Source organism: Eleutherodactylus coqui, chromosome 1, assembly GCF_035609145.1.
Source record: "Eleutherodactylus coqui strain aEleCoq1 chromosome 1, aEleCoq1.hap1, whole genome shotgun sequence".
Taxonomy (NCBI): domain Eukaryota; kingdom Metazoa; phylum Chordata; class Amphibia; order Anura; family Eleutherodactylidae; genus Eleutherodactylus; species Eleutherodactylus coqui.
In genome coordinates, this window is record NC_089837.1 from 276,872,630 (window position 1) to 276,894,559 (window position 21,930).

Consider the following 21,930-nt stretch of genomic DNA (forward strand, 5'->3'; position numbering starts at 1 on the left):
GGAGCAGTTCCAGATGAACTGGAGCGGCTAGGGTCACAGCTTGAAGATGGGCCTGCTCCTCTGATCCGTAACTTCTCGCAGCTGCTTTTGCAGCCGCATCAGCACATGCATTTCCTTTGGCCTCTGGACTGCCTGTTCCAGAATGGGCTTTTACCTTCACTATACCTAGCTCTACGGGTAACATAAGAGCTTCCATCAACTGCCTCACACTCTCTGCATTCTTGATGGGTTTTCCCCCTGACGTCAGAAATTCCCTTGCTCTCCAAATGGGTCCATAGTCATGAGCTATGCCAAAAGCGTATCTGGAATCCGTGTAGATGTTTGCTGTTTTACCTCCAGCCGCTCTACATCCTTCCGTTAGGGCCCTCAACTCCGCCTCCTGTGCCGACAGATGTGGCGAGAGTGGTTCAGCTTTTATTACCTCAATCTGTGTGACTACAGCATAGCCGGTGTAGAATTTGCCATTTTCCCGGTACCTGGAGCCATCTACAAAAAAACTCAAAGGTAGGATTATCAATTGGTTCATCTTTCACGTGTTCAAACCCAACAGTTTCTTGTGCCATTAATGCTATACAATCATGAGGATGTAAGATGTCATCCTGCCTGCCTTCATCCAAAGATTTTTTAAAATAAGAGGGTGTTCTCTATATTCTCCCCCCCCCCCCTCTGAATCCAACGAAAGTAATGTAGCTGGATTCAGAGTGGTACATCGTTTTAAGGTGACATTTGGCGGAAGCAATAAAGCACATTGTAAACGCAACTGCCTGGCCACTGATATGTGACGTGGTTGAACTTGTTTCAGGATGGCATATACATCATGGGCAGTGTAAACAATGATGTCATAGGTGAGTACAATCTCAGATGCTTTATTAAGCAGCAATTGTACTGCCGCTATGACTCTGACACAGGAAGGAGCCCCCCTCGCTACTGGATCAAGCCTTGCAGAATAGTAGGCAACTGGACGCTTTTGCTGACCATGATGCTGCGTTAAAACTGCCGTACCATGTCCAGCAATCTCTGTACAATACAGGAAAAAAGGTTTTTTCGTAGTTTGGAGTACCCAATGCTGGTGCTGAGACAATGGCCAACTTCAAGGAATGAAAATTGTCTACTGCGTCTTGTGTAAGTTGGAAAGGCTTTGATGGTAGACACTCATAGAGCGGTTGCATCATCTGGGAAGCTGAACGAATCCAAGGCCTGCAGTATGACACAAGACCCAGGAATGTCCGAAGCTTCCCAAGATTTGTAGGTATGGGAATATTCTTTACCGCTTCTTTCCTTGTTTCAGTGAGATGACGGGCCCCTTCTGAAATACAATGACCCAAAAAGATGACTTGGGTTTTCACGCATTGCAATTTTGTTTTTGATACCTTACATCCATTCTCTGCCAAGAAACAGAGTAGGGAAACAGAAGCTTTCCAACACACTACTTCTGAGGGGGCACAAAGTAGTAGGTCATCCACATACTGCAGTAATACAACTTGAGTATCCGGTGGAACCCAATGCTGTAGCACCGATGCTAAGGCTGTTGAGTACTGTGTCGGGGAGTTTTGGGCCCCCTGGGGCAAGACTAACCAAGTAGATGACTAATAAAATGTTTACCTTTATTATTTATTATTACTTCTGGTGTACCCAAATATTCAAAATTACTTTCATAAAACATATTCTTAGGTCATATTTTTGGCGTGTTAAAATTATTATTATTTCTTTTTTCAAGCCACGCCTCCAAATAACATGAAAAGAAGTCTATGCAAACCAACAACTCCAAACACCTACCTGTGGTAGCTGTATGCTATCATCCTGCAGTCACTGATACAGATAGTCTGGCTCGCACTGAGAAGGTACCTTGACCAATTGGCCTGGATTGTAACGGGCGCATATCATGCACCCCTGTACAAACCCTATTGCAGCAGTGTTGAACCCTGGGGTAAGCCAAGCAGAAGACACCATACCACACATTACCTCCTTGGATGAATGGGTTAGCTCAGGGATCAGGTGTGACATCATGGAGTACAGCGTGCAGGGGAGGCACAGGCATTTACCTTTCTGCCAGACCCCAGTAGCATTCCGCTCGCTATTCCACTCCTCCTTTTTCTTCTTTTGAGGCCTGTTCCTGTAATTCAAGCAACAGAGAAATATCTACACCTGTTTCAGGTGCAAGCAGGTTACCAGCCGTTACCTCATTCAAGGGAAGTCAGGCTGCTGCGGTGCCTACTCTCTGGTTCCTTCCAGCCTCAGTGGTTGTCTCTGTGGCATAAGCCTGGACTTGATGATAAGTCACCTGTGCGAAAAGAGCTAAAAACTTGTAGAACAAAGACACTGCTTCTGCGTTCTGGATTGGCTTACTCGAGGACCCCATGAAACTTCCACTGTGCCTCATAAGGATGTGAAATCGTGTACGATTCCCAATGTGTACCTTAAGTCGGTGCAGACATTAACAGTCTTACCTGCAGCCAGCTTACATATTTCAGTGAGCGCCATCACCTCTATTTCCTGAGTAACTGAGTGTCTCATGAGGAAAAGAGTGGTTTTTGTACAATTACCTCTTTCTGTCGGTTACCACTGCATAGCCTGTTTTGCTTGTCCATTTTCACAATATTTGGAACCATCTATGGGTAAAACTCAAGATTTACATTAATCATGGCAGTTACAACATTATTGTTAGGACACCCAGTTTCTCTTTCTTCTGCATTAATCTTCCAACAATCATGTGCTTGCTATTTAATGTCATGGTCTGCACCTGCTGCCCCTCCTCTCAACCTTCTAAATTCAGTAAAAGACATGAAACATCATTTGGAACTCTACCCCACTTGATTGCGATATGTGAGGGTGCTAGCAGGGCAGTCTCATACATAGTCTGGAAGCTGAAAGATGTTTAGTTTGCACTCTATACAGTATTTTATGACCCCTTGAGGGAGCATGACGTTACGGGGCCCCACACCATCTCCGGTACCTGCACTAAAACATACTGCAAACAGGAGATGAAATATTGTTATTACAATCTGCAACCATAACAACTGCACCAATGATGGTTAATTACTGGTTTACTAAGGGACTCGTATCCCTGATACCATTTCGGGATAAACTCAATTACTGGCATCAAAAATGTACTTATTTTTCAAATGTAACTATTTTCATGTAAAATACTGTTGTTAATTGAAAATGAGATACTCTCTAAAATAGAACTTTTGCTATTTATTTGACTAAAGTACTTATCAGGTGTTTCAAGTACACAATTATCTCATTTTAGTATCTTAATTCAATAATATTCAAAATAAATACAACTCAATAATTTTAAATTCTCCACATACTCCAAGAACCTATATATATATAAATATACTGTGGCAATCTTGGACTATTATCTCACACAACTACCCTCAGGAATAAAATTAGATGCCCCTCCTTTGGTCACCTATATTTGTTCGAGTGAGAGACTTAACATGGAGTCTAAGAGTGACCTTCCCTCTATACATTACCACAATATACATATATATACCAACATCCACTTAAATGGAGACACACTTCTCTCCTAGGCTGATCTGTGTGGAGGGTGGAGCAAAACCTCTTCCTATTGTTCTTCCCTCCCATCTCCTTACATCACCTAGCTCCACCCCCTGTGGCCTGGCTCAGCGTTTGGTCTTTCTTGCCTCATTTCATTTCTAGCCACCGGACAGTACACACCATATAACACAATCTAACTCTCATACGGGCCCTTCATTAATACACAAATTCACACTCACTGGGGTTTTCACTCACTCATATACAGACTGATAAGTATCTCATGTGAAGTAGAAACTGGGATTGTATTTACTGTTCATAGAACTTCCCATATTGAACAAAGTATATATATATAAGAGAAAACTCTTATGTACCGCGGTTTTTACATATTTTGTTCAGAATAGGCTATCCAATGACAAACACCATACAACTTATGCCCATTTCCACCCACATACTTATATTCACCACTCCAGATAGCAACTATTATCACCGTTCATTGTTAAACCTTCTACTTTTTCTTAACTCATTGACTTGCTTTTTCCTTCACCCATTTTTGTGTGTCCAGTTGTTTTTACAAACATCATCTCATTGAATTTGCTTGCGAGTCTGTGATTTTTCCCCACACCTCACGACGCAGGTTTGGCTTATCTCACTAATAAGCACTTACAGTTTCGACCCTGCTCTTTTATGTCGTAATTAGAAAAATCCTATTATTATTGAGATTCTCTCATCCCACAACTCGTAGCACAAACTTTTACTTTTGGCACTAGTCCTCAAAAAATTCGTTGGGCCCACTACAATTGGATAGGTATCTCGGCCGGCTCACTCTTCCATCAGACAGGCCTCTCTGCTGTCTGGTATCAATTACTCCAAGCCAAAATCCTTTGAGTTGATGACTACTAGCATGGCAAATGAAAGCATTCCATGTGCACCCCTCCCCCCACATAACAAAGGGAGACCTCTTCAGCCACATGTTGCACAATGGACACTCTCTGACCACATGGACACTACTGTTTTTAACCAGAATCACTACTATAACCTTCAGCTAAAATTGCTTACCTCAACTTTCCTTTTTGCTTTCTTTTTAACAAGTTATTCTACACATTCTTTGTTCCTTATTAACCTGCACAGTCTGTTCACACCATTCACTACTACAGAGACAATATAAACCCCATAGCTCACACCTTCTTACACTCAGAACATTACTTCACAGAGAACATAAAAACCACACAGTATATCTGCTTGATTGTTCTTTAGATACAGACTTATCATATTTCAACTCACCCGGCCTGGGGCGGATCATAGCAGAGAGGGAGAGATGGGACAGGTACAAGAATAACTTATTACCTTGTTTGAGCTCATTATCTGTCCGTCTCTGCTTCGAAGTCCCCTTGTGTCCGGATAACGATGAAATATCTTCATATCTCTGTATCTTCATTATCCCAGCGGTGCCTCCAAATTTGTTAGCGCAAAATTCGCTATTTCGATATACTGTGCGTTTCCAAATTAAGATAATATGTGCAGGCCTGGAGAGCCTTTCAAAGACCACACGGCTACATCATGTGCCCCCGTTGAAAAAAACTCTGTCTTTATTCAGCGCGCGTAAACTTAAATAAGTTTAACACAGGAAATGAAGTAATTTAGGAATACAGTTACAGTATTTAGCGAGCCGATTGGTCATTCTCAGAGGGAGGTATTTGTGAGGTAGCTTGTGATGTCATCCATCTGGGAGGAACTTCAGTGAGCACGCTCAGTTCATTCTTGAATTTAGCTTCATGAGAGAAACATCCTGTTTCTCCTCTCTGTTTGCCAAGGACAAAGACATTCCTATGCCATGTGCTTTCAATTGGACCCCCCCCCCCACCATCTGAAGTAGCGAGTTTCTTTGATCAAAGGTTCAGAATCAACAACTCAATTCCCTAGACAATGCTGATGGTATCACAGGATTAACAAGACTCAACAGATTCATGGCCATACAATGTATATGGACAGAGCTCAAACAAACCTATACAAATGGAATTGTAGTAAAAGCAGGTAGCATTGTTCTGTATAAGTAAGACCAATATACATATGTTAGACCTCTATCTTATACAAAGAACTAACAAGTCGCATACACATTTCACAGTTACATCAAAGCTTCCTACACCAAACAGGTTTGAAGTCCACATGAATGTTCATAGCTATTCGTATGTAAAATACAGAATGGAGAATAAAAGAAAATACAAAATGGAGGGCTACAAATAGCCAATTATATTTGCACCACAATCCACCCTTTGGCTATTTGTAGCCATCATATCACTATTTCATAATGTGATCAAGAAACATAAAATAAACATACAATTTAGGGCTGGAATATGCATTTTGACATATCATGGTTTGATCTTCAAGTTCTATTAATGAACAATTAGCAGCTTCCAAATGTTTCCTTCAAATGTTCCATATTTTATATTCGTTTAATACGTCAAATATTAAAACATGCATATATATATATATATATATATATATATATATATATATATATATATATACATCAGACAATAACATCATGGAACTTTTCATTCCGCTCACAATTCCCTCTTTTTTTTTTTTGTGAATATTTTCGTTGTCATGGATGGTTTTGCTCTTCCTATTTGTGTTCTCGGGCCTTTCCCTACCACCTACCGGGGACCCTGGCTGTCACCTTCGCCATGAGGCTGCCTCCCGCAAGGGTGACACCCCACGCCTGGGCCCTTTCCCTGTCTCCTAATATTATCCCTTCCTGCAGCTAGTGATAATCCATGACAAGGTAAATATCTCACAACATTTTACATCCTGTTTCTATTTGTCAATATTGCGGATGAACAGTTCTTAGAAGGAAACCTCCCCCCTGATATTTCTGTTGATTTGAGTAGCCCAACCGGTACATAGAGCAAACAAAGTGGGCACACATTGAAGGCAGCAGCATACTGAAATACAAAAAATTGTTAAACTACATATAATTCTCAAGAAATGTCGGATCCAGGACATGCTAAACCATGAGCCAAAAAGCCAATCAAACCAACCTTTGTCCTTGTCTTGCTTAAGGGTTTGCACAATTTTTCGAATATCCTGGATGTTTTTATGTATAGACTCTGAATTATCTGTCAGGTTAAAGCAGCACATACCTTCAAATTCTTCACAATGATGATTTAATGCTAACAACATATAGTCAATAGTGGCTCTATTTCGCAAGGTGGCTTTTCGTATTTCTTTTACGTCTAAAAGTAGTGAATCAAGGGCTTGGGAGGTAGCATTTAGAGCCTTGGCCATGTCACACGCTATTCCATTTATTACTCGACCGCTGTATACTGCCAAGCCCCAAACTCCCACTATCGATGCTCCTAGGGCTATTACTTCAGTTTTACTCAGAAGCTTAGGTGGACCCTCACAATTTTCATCCAACCCTTTTGTCTCCCGTTTACTTCTAATACTATGATCAGGCTTCTGGTACATAAAAACACTCAAGCGAGCCAAAGCACAAGGGCCTCCAGTACTGAAGTAGAAGTGGGCACGGCTAACAGACAAGTCCGTAATATATCTTCCCCACTTTTAAGATTTGCCATACACATATTGGTAATATTTAATACATCTCTGGTCAAATATTCCCACATATTTGCATGGCCCTCTGCCCATTGTAACCACCTCTTTTCGTGGTGGAGATCTTCTTCTTCTCCTGTTCGGAAAAAGAAAAAGAAGGATAATACAATGACCCCAAAGGCCCCACATGCTATGAAGGATATAGGCTTCATTCGACTTTTTCGATGTTGACCTTCTTGCAATGACTAGCGTGAACCCAATTAGGCTTTCCCTCCAACTTTACTGAGGTAGCGGTTGTTAGTAGTACTTGATATGGCCCGTCGTATCGTGGCTCCAGGCTTTCTCTTACGTGTCTTTTTAAGAACAACCCACTCTCCTGGCTCCAATAAATGTGTACTAGTTTCAGAATTTGGATCTGGAAGAGAATCAAAAACTTTTTGCAGGGCCTGGACATGTCCTGTAAGGGCATTATGATGCATCTGTAACACCTGAGGGAAGTACAACCCCGTTCTGGGGACTGATCCAAAAAGGATCTCAAAAGGGGACAATCCTGTCCTCCTGTTGGGGGTAAACCTCGCAGAAAAGAGGGCCAAAGGTAGGCACTCAGTCCAAGGTTTGCCTGACTCTTCCATGGCTTTTTGGATTTTTAGCTTTAGAGTACCATTCATTCTCTCTACCTTCCCACTACTTTGTGGGTGATATGGAGTATGAAAAGCTTGCTCTATTCCCAGAGCCTCCATTATTTCCTTCATCGGATCTGCAGTAAAATGAGTACCCCTGTCACTCTCTATGGTTTCTGGTACTCCGTATCTACAAACTACTTCATTAATTAATTTCTTGGCTGTTGCCTTTGCAGTGGCGTTTGGTACCGGATAGCATTTGGGCCAGCTGGAGAAAACATCAACACAGACAAGGGCATACTCATATATGCCAACCTTTGGCAACTGTATGTAGTCAATTTGCAACCTTTTGAAGGGGTAGAGCGGCCGTGGGAGGTGTTTCTGAGGAACTTTTATTACCTTACCAGGGTTATGCAGAGCACAGACCATACATGCTTGCGTGAAGCGGGCAGCTACAGTACTGAATCCTGGAGCAATCCAATGTTGGGCCACTATATTACACATCTCCGTTTTCGACTGGTGTGTTTTCCCATGAACACACTGTGCCATCATGGGATAGAGGGCGCGGGGAAGACACAGCTGTCGTCCTTTTCCCCATAGACCATCATCTTTTTGACTGGCTCCAGCCCCTGCCCAGCTCTTCAGCTCAGATGGTAAAACCTGATTCTGAAGAGACCGGAGCAGTTCCAGATGAACTGGAGCGGCTAGGGTCACAGCTTGAAGATGGGCCTGCTCCTCTGATCCGTAACTTCTCGCAGCTGCTTTTGCAGCCGCATCAGCACATGCATTTCCTTTGGCCTCTGGACTGCCTGTTCCAGAATGGGCTTTTACCTTCACTATACCTAGCTCTACGGGTAACATAAGAGCTTCCATCAACTGCCTCACACTCTCTGCATTCTTGATGGGTTTTCCCCCTGACGTCAGAAATTCCCTTGCTCTCCAAATGGGTCCATAGTCATGAGCTATGCCAAAAGCGTATCTGGAATCCGTGTAGATGTTTGCTGTTTTACCTCCAGCCGCTCTACATCCTTCCGTTAGGGCCCTCAACTCCGCCTCCTGTGCCGACAGATGTGGCGAGAGTGGTTCAGCTTTTATTACCTCAATCTGTGTGACTACAGCATAGCCGGTGTAGAATTTGCCATTTTCCCGGTACCTGGAGCCATCTACAAAAAAACTCAAAGGTAGGATTATCAATTGGTTCATCTTTCACGTGTTCAAACCCAACAGTTTCTTGTGCCATTAATGCTATACAATCATGAGGATGTAAGATGTCATCCTGCCTGCCTTCATCCAAAGATTTTTTTAAATAAGAGGGTGTTCTCTATATTCTCCCCCCCCCCCCCCTCTGAATCCAACGAAAGTAATGTAGCTGGATTCAGAGTGGTACATCGTTTTAAGGTGACATTTGGCGGAAGCAATAAAGCACATTGTAAACGCAACTGCCTGGCCACTGATATGTGACGTGGTTGAACTTGTTTCAGGATGGCATATACATCATGGGCAGTGTAAACAATGATGTCATAGGTGAGTACAATCTCAGATGCTTTATTAAGCAGCAATTGTACTGCCGCTATGACTCTGACACAGGAAGGAGCCCCCCTCGCTACTGGATCAAGCCTTGCAGAATAGTAGGCAACTGGACGCTTTTGCTGACCATGATGCTGCGTTAAAACTGCCGTACCATGTCCAGCAATCTCTGTACAATACAGGAAAAAAGGTTTTTTCGTAGTTTGGAGTACCCAATGCTGGTGCTGAGACAATGGCCAACTTCAAGGAATGAAAATTGTCTACTGCGTCTTGTGTAAGTTGGAAAGGCTTTGATGGTAGACACTCATAGAGCGGTTGCATCATCTGGGAAGCTGAACGAATCCAAGGCCTGCAGTATGACACAAGACCCAGGAATGTCCGAAGCTTCCCAAGATTTGTAGGTATGGGAATATTCTTTACCGCTTCTTTCCTTGTTTCAGTGAGATGACGGGCCCCTTCTGAAATACAATGACCCAAAAAGATGACTTGGGTTTTCACGCATTGCAATTTTGTTTTTGATACCTTACATCCATTCTCTGCCAAGAAACAGAGTAGGGAAACAGAAGCTTTCCAACACACTACTTCTGAGGGGGCACAAAGTAGTAGGTCATCCACATACTGCAGTAATACAACTTGAGTATCCGGTGGAACCCAATGCTGTAGCACCGATGCTAAGGCTGTTGAGTACTGTGTCGGGGAGTTTTGGGCCCCCTGGGGCAAGACTAACCAAGTAGATGACTAATAAAATGTTTACCTTTATTATTTATTATTACTTCTGGTGTACCCAAATATTCAAAATTACTTTCATAAAACATATTCTTAGGTCATATTTTTGGCGTGTTAAAATTATTATTATTTCTTTTTTCAAGCCACGCCTCCAAATAACATGAAAAGAAGTCTATGCAAACCAACAACTCCAAACACCTACCTGTGGTAGCTGTATGCTATCATCCTGCAGTCACTGATACAGATAGTCTGGCTCGCACTGAGAAGGTACCTTGACCAATTGGCCTGGATTGTAACGGGCGCATATCATGCACCCCTGTACAAACCCTATTGCAGCAGTGTTGAATCCTGGGGTAAGCCAAGCAGAAGACACCATACCACACATTACCTCCTTGGATGAATGGGTTAGCTCAGGGATCAGGTGTGACATCATGGAGTACAGCGTGCAGGGGAGGCACAGGCATTTACCTTTCTGCCAGACCCCAGTAGCATTCCGCTCGCTATTCCACTCCTCCTTTTTCTTCTTTTGAGGCCTGTTCCTGTAATTCAAGCAACAGAGAAATATCTACACCTGTTTCAGGTGCAAGCAGGTTACCAGCCGTTACCTCATTCAAGGGAAGTCAGGCTGCTGCGGTGCCTACTCTCTGGTTCCTTCCAGCCTCAGTGGTTGTCTCTGTGGCATAAGCCTGGACTTGATGATAAGTCACCTGTGCGAAAAGAGCTAAAAACTTGTAGAACAAAGACACTGCTTCTGCGTTCTGGATTGGCTTACTCGAGGACCCCATGAAACTTCCACTGTGCCTCATAAGGATGTGAAATCGTGTACGATTCCCAATGTGTACCTTAAGTCGGTGCAGACATTAACAGTCTTACCTGCAGCCAGCTTACATATTTCAGTGAGCGCCATCACCTCTATTTCCTGAGTAACTGAGTGTCTCATGAGGAAAAGAGTGGTTTTTGTACAATTACCTCTTTCTGTCGGTTACCACTGCATAGCCTGTTTTGCTTGTCCATTTTCACAATATTTGGAACCATCTATGGGTAAAACTCAAGATTTACATTAATCATGGCAGTTACAACATTATTGTTAGGACACCCAGTTTCTCTTTCTTCTGCATTAATCTTCCAACAATCATGTGCTTGCTATTTAATGTCATGGTCTGCACCTGCTGCCCCTCCTCTCAACCTTCTAAATTCAGTAAAAGACATGAAACATCATTTGGAACTCTACCCCACTTGATTGCGATATGTGAGGGTGCTAGCAGGGCAGTCTCATACATAGTCTGGAAGCTGAAAGATGTTTAGTTTGCACTCTATACAGTATTTTATGACCCCTTGAGGGAGCATGACGTTACGGGGCCCCACACCATCTCCGGTACCTGCACTAAAACATACTGCAAACAGGAGATGAAATATTGTTATTACAATCTGCAACCATAACAACTGCACCAATGATGGTTAATTACTGGTTTACTAAGGGACTCGTATCCCTGATACCATTTCGGGATAAACTCAATTACTGGCATCAAAAATGTACTTATTTTTCAAATGTAACTATTTTCATGTAAAATACTGTTGTTAATTGAAAATGAGATACTCTCTAAAATAGAACTTTTGCTATTTATTTGACTAAAGTACTTATCAGGTGTCTCAAGTACACAATTATCTCATTTTAGTATCTTAATTCAATAATATTCAAAATAAATACAACTCAATAATTTTAAATTCTCCACATACTCCAAGAACCTATATATATATAAATATACTGTGGCAATCTTGGACTATTATCTCACACAACTACCCTCAGGAATAAAATTAGATGCCCCTCCTTTGGTCACCTATATTTGTTCGAGTGAGAGACTTAACATGGAGTCTAAGAGTGACCTTCCCTCTATACATTACCACAATATACATATATATACCAACATCCACTTAAATGGAGACACACTTCTCTCCTAGGCTGATCTGTGTGGAGGGTGGAGCAAAACCTCTTCCTATTGTTCTTCCCTCCCATCTCCTTACATCACCTAGCTCCACCCCCTGTGGCCTGGCTCAGCGTTTGGTCTTTCTTGCCTCATTTCATTTCTAGCCACCGGACAGTACACACCATATAACACAATCTAACTCTCATACGGGCCCTTCATTAATACACAAATTCACACTCACTGGGGTTTTCACTCACTCATATACAGACTGATAAGTATCTCATGTGAAGTAGAAACTGGGATTGTATTTACTGTTCATAGAACTTCCCATATTGAACAAAGTATATATATATAAGAGAAAACTCTTATGTACCGCGGTTTTTACATATTTTGTTCAGAATAGGCTATCCAATGACAAACACCATACAACTTATGCCCATTTCCACCCACATACTTATATTCACCACTCCAGATAGCAACTATTATCACCGTTCATTGTTAAACCTTCTACTTTTTCTTAACTCATTGACTTGCTTTTTCCTTCACCCATTTTTGTGTGTCCAGTTGTTTTTACAAACATCATCTCATTGAATTTGCTTGCGAGTCTGTGATTTTTCCCCACACCTCACGACGCAGGTTTGGCTTATCTCACTAATAAGCACTTACAGTTTCGACCCTGCTCTTTTATGTCGTAATTAGAAAAATCCTATTATTATTGAGATTCTCTCATCCCACAACTCGTAGCACAAACTTTTACTTTTGGCACTAGTCCTCAAAAAATTCGTTGGGCCCACTACAATTGGATAGGTATCTCGGCCGGCTCACTCTTCCATCAGACAGGCCTCTCTGCTGTCTGGTATCAATTACTCCAAGCCAAAATCCTTTGAGTTGATGACTACTAGCATGGCAAATGAAAGCATTCCATGTGCACCCCTCCCCCCACATAACAAAGGGAGACCTCTTCAGCCACATGTTGCACAATGGACACTCTCTGACCACATGGACACTACTGTTTTTAACCAGAATCACTACTATAACCTTCAGCTAAAATTGCTTACCTCAACTTTCCTTTTTGCTTTCTTTTTAACAAGTTATTCTACACATTCTTTGTTCCTTATTAACCTGCACAGTCTGTTCACACCATTCACTACTACAGAGACAATATAAACCCCATAGCTCACACCTTCTTACACTCAGAACATTACTTCACAGAGAACATAAAAACCACACAGTATATCTGCTTGATTGTTCTTTAGATACAGACTTATCATATTTCAACTCACCCGGCCTGGGGCGGATCATAGCAGAGAGGGAGAGATGGGACAGGTACAAGAATAACTTATTACCTTGTTTGAGCTCATTATCTGTCCGTCTCTGCTTCGAAGTCCCCTTGTGTCCGGATAACGATGAAATATCTTCATATCTCTGTATCTTCATTATCCCAGCGGTGCCTCCAAATTTGTTAGCGCAAAATTCGCTATTTCGATATACTGTGCGTTTCCAAATTAAGATAATATGTGCAGGCCTGGAGAGCCTTTCAAAGACCACACGGCTACATCATGTGCCCCCGTTGAAAAAAACTCTGTCTTTATTCAGCGCGCGTAAACTTAAATAAGTTTAACACAGGAAATGAAGTAATTTAGGAATACAGTTACAGTATTTAGCGAGCCGATTGGTCATTCTCAGAGGGAGGTATTTGTGAGGTAGCTTGTGATGTCATCCATCTGGGAGGAACTTCAGTGAGCACGCTCAGTTCATTCTTGAATTTAGCTTCATGAGAGAAACATCCTGTTTCTCCTCTCTGTTTGCCAAGGACAAAGACATTCCTATGCCATGTGCTTTCAATTGGACCCCCCCCCCCCACCATCTGAAGTAGCGAGTTTCTTTGATCAAAGGTTCAGAATCAACAACTCAATTCCCTAGACAATGCTGATGGTATCACAGGATTAACAAGACTCAACAGATTCATGGCCATACAATGTATATGGACAGAGCTCAAACAAACCTATACAAATGGAATTGTAGTAAAAGCAGGTAGCATTGTTCTGTATAAGTAAGACCAATATACATATGTTAGACCTCTATCTTATACAAAGAACTAACAAGTCGCATACACATTTCACAGTTACATCAAAGCTTCCTACACCAAACAGGTTTGAAGTCCACATGAATGTTGATAGCTATTCGTATGTAAAATACAGAATGGAGAATAAAAGAAAATACAAAATGGAGGGCTACAAATAGCCAATTATATTTGCACCACAATCCACCCTTTGGCTATTTGTAGCCATCATATCACTATTTCATAATGTGATCAAGAAACATAAAATAAACATACAATTTAGGGCTGGAATATGCATTTTGACATATCATGGTTTGATCTTCAAGTTCTATTAATGAACAATTAGCAGCTTCCAAATGTTTCCTTCAAATGTTCCATATTTTATATTCGTTTAATACGTCAAATATTAAAACATGCATATATATATATATATATATACATCAGACAATAACATCATGGAACTTTTCATTCCGCTTACAGGGCACTGGGAGAGGCAGTGGTGCAAACCGGAGGCGGTGAACGGCCTTCGTCCCACCATGTGGGGTGCTTGGCCATCATATGCCTGCGCATGCTGGTGGTGGTGGGGCTGGTGGTGGTGGCTCCATGACTGATCTTGGCGAGACAAACCTTGCACACCACAGTTCGGCGGTCGTCTGCACTCTCAGTGAAAAACTGCCACACGTTTGAGCACCTCGGCCTCTGCAGGGTGGCATGGCGCGAGGGGGCGCTTTGGGAAACAGTTGGTGGATTATTCGGTCTGGCCCTGCCTCTACCCCTGGCCACCGCACTGCCTCTTCCAACCTGCCCTGCTGCTGCACTTGCCTCCCCCTCTGAAGACCTGTCCTCAGTAGGCTTAGCAAACCAGGTGGGGTCAGTCACCTCATCGTCCAGCTGCTCTTCCTCCGAATCCTCTGTGCGCTCCTGCCTCAGACTTACTGAAATTACTACTACCTCGCTGATAGACAACTGTGTCTCATCGTCATCGTCCTCCTCACCCACTGAAAGCTCTTGAGACAGTTGCTGGAAGTCCCCAGCCTCATCCCCCGGACCCCGGGAACTGTCCAAAGGTTGGGCATCGGTCACGACAAGCTCCTTCGGTGGGAGAGGAACCATTGCTGCCCAATTTGGGCGGGGCCCGAGAACAGTTCCTGGGAGTCTGCCTGCTCCTCAGAATGTGTCATTTTCATGGAGTGAGGAGGCCGGGAGGAAGGAGGAGCAGCAGCCAGAGGATTCAGAGTTGCAGCTGTGGACGGCGTAGAAGACTGGGTGGTCGATAGATTGCTGGATGCACTTTCTGCCATCCACGACAGGACCTGCTCACACTGCTCAGTTTCTAATAAAGGTCTACCGCGTGGACCCATTAATTGTGAGATGAATCTGGGGACCCCAGAAACTTGCCTCTCTCCTAATCCCGCAGCAGTCGGCTGCGATACACCTGGACCAGGAGCTCGGCCTGTACCCACACCCTGACTTGGGCCTCCGTGTCCTCGCCCGCATTCACGTCCACGTCCTCTAGGCCTACCCCTACCCCTCAGCATGGTGTATTACGAGTAGAGCAGAAACTGAACGCTGTAATTAAATGTGCCGCTTATTGGCCTGTGGTTGGAGGCTGACTTCGCTTACACAACGCACAGCAGAGGCAGGAAACAATTATGCTCAAGGCTGGGTATTAATTAGCGACTACTACCCCCAGCAGACACGCAGTAAACTGTAGACGGTCACAGGCTTAGCTGGGTAATAATGAGCGACTAATAGTACCCCCAGCAGACACACAGTAAACTGAAGACGGTCACAGGCAGCCCAAATATAGTATTTTTTTTCCCAATTTGGGGGAAAAAGCCCACTGTCTATATAGCCTGTATATGGATTTCCCTGTTGGAGGATGACTGTGGTTATTGAAAGCACAGTGCAACCAGAAAAAATTATGCTCAAGGCTGGGTATTAATGAGCGACTACTAGTACCCCCAGCAGACACGCAGTAAACTGAAGACGGTCACAGGCAGCCCAAATATAGTATTTTTTCCCCCCAATTTTGGGGAAAAAGCCCACTGCCTATATAGCCTGTATATGGATTTCCCTGTTGGAGGATGACTGTGGTTATTGAAAGCACAGTGCAGCCAGAAAAAATTATGCGCAAGGCTGGGTATTAATGAGCGACTACTAGTACCCCCAGCAGACACGCAGTAAACTGAAGACGGTCACAGGCAGCCCAAATATAGTATTTTTTTCCCCAATTTTGGGGAAAAAGCCCACTGCCTATATAGCCTGTATATGGATTTCCCTGTTGGAGGATGACTGTGGTTATTGAAAGCACAGTACAGCCAGAAAAAATTATGCGCAAGGCTGCAGTAACACCTAGCTGGGTAATAAGTGAGCGACTACTACCCTCAGCAGAAACACAGTAAACTGAACACGGTCACAGGCAGCCCAAAGATTTTTTTTTCCAATTTTTTTGAAAAAACCCACTGCCTATATAGCTAGTATACCTCTTTCCCTGTACCACTGTCCCTGTCTCACCAGTACTGTCCCTATACTCAGTAAAATGACTGCAGACTGAGGACGCTATGGTCTGCACGCCCGATATACAAAAAAAAAAAAAGTTGCAAAACTGCTAAAAGCAGCCTCAACAGTACTGCAGACGGTCAGATGTGGCCCTAAGAAGGACCGTTGGGGTTCTTGAAGACGAAGAATAACAGCCTAACACTCTCCCTATAGCAGCTACAGCAAGACACTTTCCCTAATGCCTCTCAGCGTGCATCTGTGGCGAGCCGCGGGCGGCCCAGTTTATATACTCGGGTGGCACCTGATCTCCCCAGCCACTCACTGCAGGGGGGTGGGATAGGGCTGGAACTTCACAGGAGGAAGTTGTAATGCCTTCCCTGTGTTACTATTGGGCAGAAAACGGCACAAAATTTTCTGGGAAGAAAATGGAAGTGACTCGAACAGCACGTGGTGCTCATCTCGAGTAAGGAGCATCTCGAGTACCCTAATACTCGAACGAGTATCAAGCTCGGACAAGTACGCTCGCTCATCTCTAATGGTAGCACAAGGACAGGGTAGACCCAAACAACACAATTTTAAATGTCATTTTTGTGGTAAACCAGGTCATTTCAAGCGTGAATGTAGAAAATCTTTGGGACAGAGGCAACAGTCTAACATCATGCCTCCTCCTCCTCTGGAGGAACAGGCATGAAAAACAGGTGACCCCTCTGCCCCTATTCTCCATCACTGTAGAAACAGAAGGTACATCAATCTACATGAAGGGGGAAGTTTTACATCATGAGATTCCACTTCTCATAGATACAGGGGCTGCCATGTCTATCATCCAGCGGCACCTTGTACCTCCACCCCATAGACATCAGAGTACACAATCAGTAGTTGGGTTGGGAGGGAAGCCTGTTGCATTGCAAGAAACTGAACCCCTTCCACTCAAATTTAGGGGTCAAATGGTAATGACTAAGCTGCTGGTCAGGGATGAGATTCCTATCTCTGTTCTCGGCACTGACTTTTTACAAGCCTTATCTGCATCCATCAAATTCTCACCAGATGGATCGGTACAGGTTAAGACCTCAGGTGCCAGTTCAGAAGTATTTTGCAAACTAACTGCTCTCTTGGTGGATCCAGCTCATGTATTTGTCCTGAGAGCCGCTGAAGAAACTCAGCTTTCCGCCGTTCCTGACAAATTGTGGGCTACCTCCAAGACAGACCTAGGGAAATTAAATGTACCCCATATGATGGTATATCTGAAACCAGGATATACAATCCCCCTGAGTCAAACAGTATCCCCTTAGTTTCCCACAAGAAAATGCAATTGGGGAACAAATAGGAGACTTGGTTCAAATGGAGGTTTTGCACAAAATACGCTCTCCAGCAAACACCCCTCTTTTTACGGTCAAGAAGAAGACACAAAAAGGTCAGCCAGACACCTACCGCATGGTCCATGACCTCCGAGAGGTGAACAAGGTTACGGTTTTGGACACTCCTTTAGTGCCCAATCCCTACACATTGTTGGACTTAACAAATGCTTACATCAGTGTGCCCTTTCACCCCGACTGCCATTACCTTTTTGCCTTCACCTTTAAAGGTAAACAGTATGCGTGGACGGTTCTCCTGCTGGGAGCTCAAAATTCACCAACCATGTACACGCAGTCACTCCAGTCAGTGTTGCAGGGTTGGCCCCTCCCACCTGGGGTGGTACTTCTGCAATATGTTGATGATCTTTTGCTGTGTGCACCTGACCTGGAAGCCTGCCAACAGGCCACACTTTCACTGATTTTTCTTGCAGAAAATGGCTGTAAAGCTTCAAAGGAAAAACTTCAGTTCTGCAAAACAAAAGTTTTCTTGGGTCATTGCCTGGCTCAAGGAACCAGACATTTAACAGAGTAACAGAAGGCTGCTGTCCAGGCCCTTCTTGTGTCTTCCTCTCTTGGTAAACTCTGCACCTTTTCAGGTTTGTCTCATAATGCCGTCTGTGGATCCGCTCTGCTTCATCTCTCATGCAACCACTCTATGACTGCTTTTCTACCACTCCTTTCTCTCTAACCTCTGAGGCAATTGACAACTTTCATACTTTAAAACTCTCTATCCTCAGCTCCCCAGCTTTGGGAATTCCTAACTACACCTTACCCTTCACGATTAGTAAATGCAAAATCGCACACCCATTCTTGTCTGTGCTGCTTCCACTTTATGCTGGGCTTGGGATTCCACCAGGACAGTTCCGCCGTTCAGTCCGCTACGGCCATATATATTAAGTAAGTTTGAGATACTACTGTTCTTGAAGTGGATATATCCGAAAGCCTTTATTATAAGAAGTGTCACATAAAAAGGTCAGATACTACACAGGACACATTTTGACTCGTATAAAAAAGAGTCTTGTCACCACCTTACCCTTCACCCTCTTCTGCACTGGACTTTCTGGTCACACACTGGCAGCATTGACACAAAAACACTGATGGCGACCACGACCACTTGGATACGACTCCATTGGATTGGATCTAGTGGCTCAAGGAGCCCCTTCATATATGCGTGCGGTGGCAGCAGTACAAGCAATGGTTAAAAAATCTTCTGAGTTGGTATTGAACTACCCCCTAGTGGTCCTCGCCGCTCATGACAACCAGATCATACTCACGCAGGTTCAACCTGAGCATTTGTCCTTGGCATGTCAAATAAGATTGTAATGTGCCCTTCTTATGCCTCCTAACATCTCTTTTCAGTGGTGCACTTGTCTGAACCCGGCTACTCTTCTTCCAATCGAGTACCCTGATTCAAATGGGGGAGGGAAAGATGTAGGTATTGCAGATCAGTTATTTCTAAATTATTTGCAACAAGATTGTTATTTATTTGAAGTAGAATATCACCATGATTGCCTAGCATTGATACAACAAGAAACTGCAGGTTTTGAAACAGTTACTGAAACTCCTCTTGACAATGCATATTTTGAGCTTTTTGTAGATGGTTCCAGGTACCTGGATGAGGCTGGATAATTCCATACCCAGATATGCAGTGGTCACTCAACATGATGTCCTAAAAGCAGAAGCTCTGCTTCTGCATGCCTCAGCACAAAAAGTGGAACAGAAGGCCTTCACTGAAGCATGTAGAGTGGCAGAAGGTAACACGGCAAACATTTACATTGATTCCCGGTATGCATTTGGCATAGCTCATTATTATGGCCCAATATGGAAGGCCAGACAGTTTCTTACCTCAAATGGACAGCCAATTAAGAATGGTGCAGCAGTGCAAAGTCTTATGGAGGCCCTACTTCTATCTGACAAAGTAGAAGTCCTTAAGGTGAAAGCACACACCAGAACGGACACCTGAGAAGCAAGACAGCATAGCAAAGACAGTGGCCCTCAAGCCGTGAAAGAAAGAAGAAAAGAACATACTGACAGAACAAGTCAGACAAAAACATTGACATGCCAAGGACTTTACAGTTACAAGTCAGCAAGGTAGAAAAGGATAAATGGACTAAAATGGGAGCAGGAGAACAGGACGGCGTATGGTGAACAGTCAACAGAACTTGCCTACCACGGTCCCTGTAGCCCATGATGGCCCAGCTGATGCACAGAAAGACACACCTATCAAAAGCAGCAATGATGTCGACGCTTGAAAAAGGATGTTTGGCCCCTGGATTCTCTATAGCTGCTGCATCAGTTGATCAAGATAATTTGCCCTCACCTCCACAAATATCTGATCTTATCTCAGAAATGCCATCCACTCAGCAACCTGCATCAGAAACATTTATTAAAGAAATGGTGGTTTCCCTAAGAGATTCTATTCAGACCCACATTATGTGCATTTCTTTCACTTTTAAGGAAACCCTTGAGGATATTGGAGAAAGAATTAATCACACTGAAAATAAAATGAGCGAAATAACTAGATCACATAATGAGTTAATAGACGCGCACTATACCCTTTCGGATCAGGTGGAGCAACTCAGAGCTAAACTGGCGGATATGGAGGACAGAAACAGGCGTAACAACATTAAGTTCAGAGGGGTCCCAGAGTCTGCAACAGTCCCTGAAATTACAAAATATTTGCAACAGCTTATAAAAAAAAAATATTGCCAGAGGCAACTCCTCACGATTTAATCATTGACAGGGCACACAGGCTACCTAAGCCTAAATTTCTCTCTGAATCCACTCAGAGATATTTTATCAAAAGTCCACTTCTGCCATATAAAGGAAGCCATAATGACAACTGTCCGGAAACTAAAACAACTGCCAGCTCCATACACAGATATCCAGTTATATATGGACTTTTCGCAAACCACTATGCAGGCTTGGAAGAAATTTGCTGAAGTCACCAATATCCTTCGTCAAGCCAATATTTCTTGCAGATGGTAATTCCACACAAAATTATTGCTACATAAAGATGGCACAACACATTTTATTCATAAGCCCGAAGATGCAACGGTTTTTCTTAAAACCTGGGGAATTCAACCTTCCGATCCAATACAAGCCAATCTGACCAAAAGTCAGAGGGAGCGAGCTCAGGAGTCCTATCAGAATCAATCGCTCCGCTGAGTTATCGTCTCACTTGAGACTCGATCTGGGAATCTCTGCCTTGATCCCCACTAGGCAAACTTTTTCGTCCCCACCAAACATGTCCTGTTACTCTTAGGACTTGCTGACTTTCTATTTGCTGATTTTCTGTTTACCACCTATGTTGCCCACTCTCACCAGGGTAAACCAAACCTTGTGGGTTCACGCGAGCCATAGGAGGCAAAAGGTTTTTCAGCTTAGTATGTTTCTAAATTCTAAAATACTGTTCTATTGTTATGTGAGATGAAGACACCCTGAAATTTCCACCTAGTGTGAAGTCAAATATATTACTAGAATGTCTGTAAATATTATCTCACTAAATGCGAATGGGTTAAACTCTCTATTTAAGCATTCATCTCTGTGGAAAGAGGCCCTTTTGCATAGGGCAGAGGTTTTATGTGTACAGGAAACCCATTTTGATGCCTCCGCATGCCTAAAAATGCCCGATAAAAAATATCCAAAAATGTTTATGGCCTGCTTAAACAAAAAAACAGGCAGAAGTATTAATTGCTTTTAGGGACTCATTAACCCCTTCATGACATGGCCTATTTTGGGCTTAAGGACGCAACAATTTTTGGCGGATTTTCTTCTCCGTTTATCAAAAGCCATAAATTTTTTATTTTTTCGTCGACGCGACCGTATAACGGCTTGTTTTTTGCGTGGCGAACTGTAGCTTTTATCGGCGTCATTTTTGGGTACATAGACTACATTGTAAAACTTTTATTATTTTTTTTATGATAGCAGGGGGAGAAAACGCATCAATTCTGCCATAGATTTATTTATTTTTTTTACAGCGTTAATCATGCAGCATAAATGAGACATTCCATTTTTTCTGTGGGCCGGTACAGTTACAACGATACCAAAATTCCTACATTTTTTTAAATTTTTTTCCACTTTTCTGCAATAAAAACCTTTTTTTTGGAAATCTTTTTTTTTCTAAATCGCTGCATTCAAAGTCCTGTAACTTTTTTATTTTT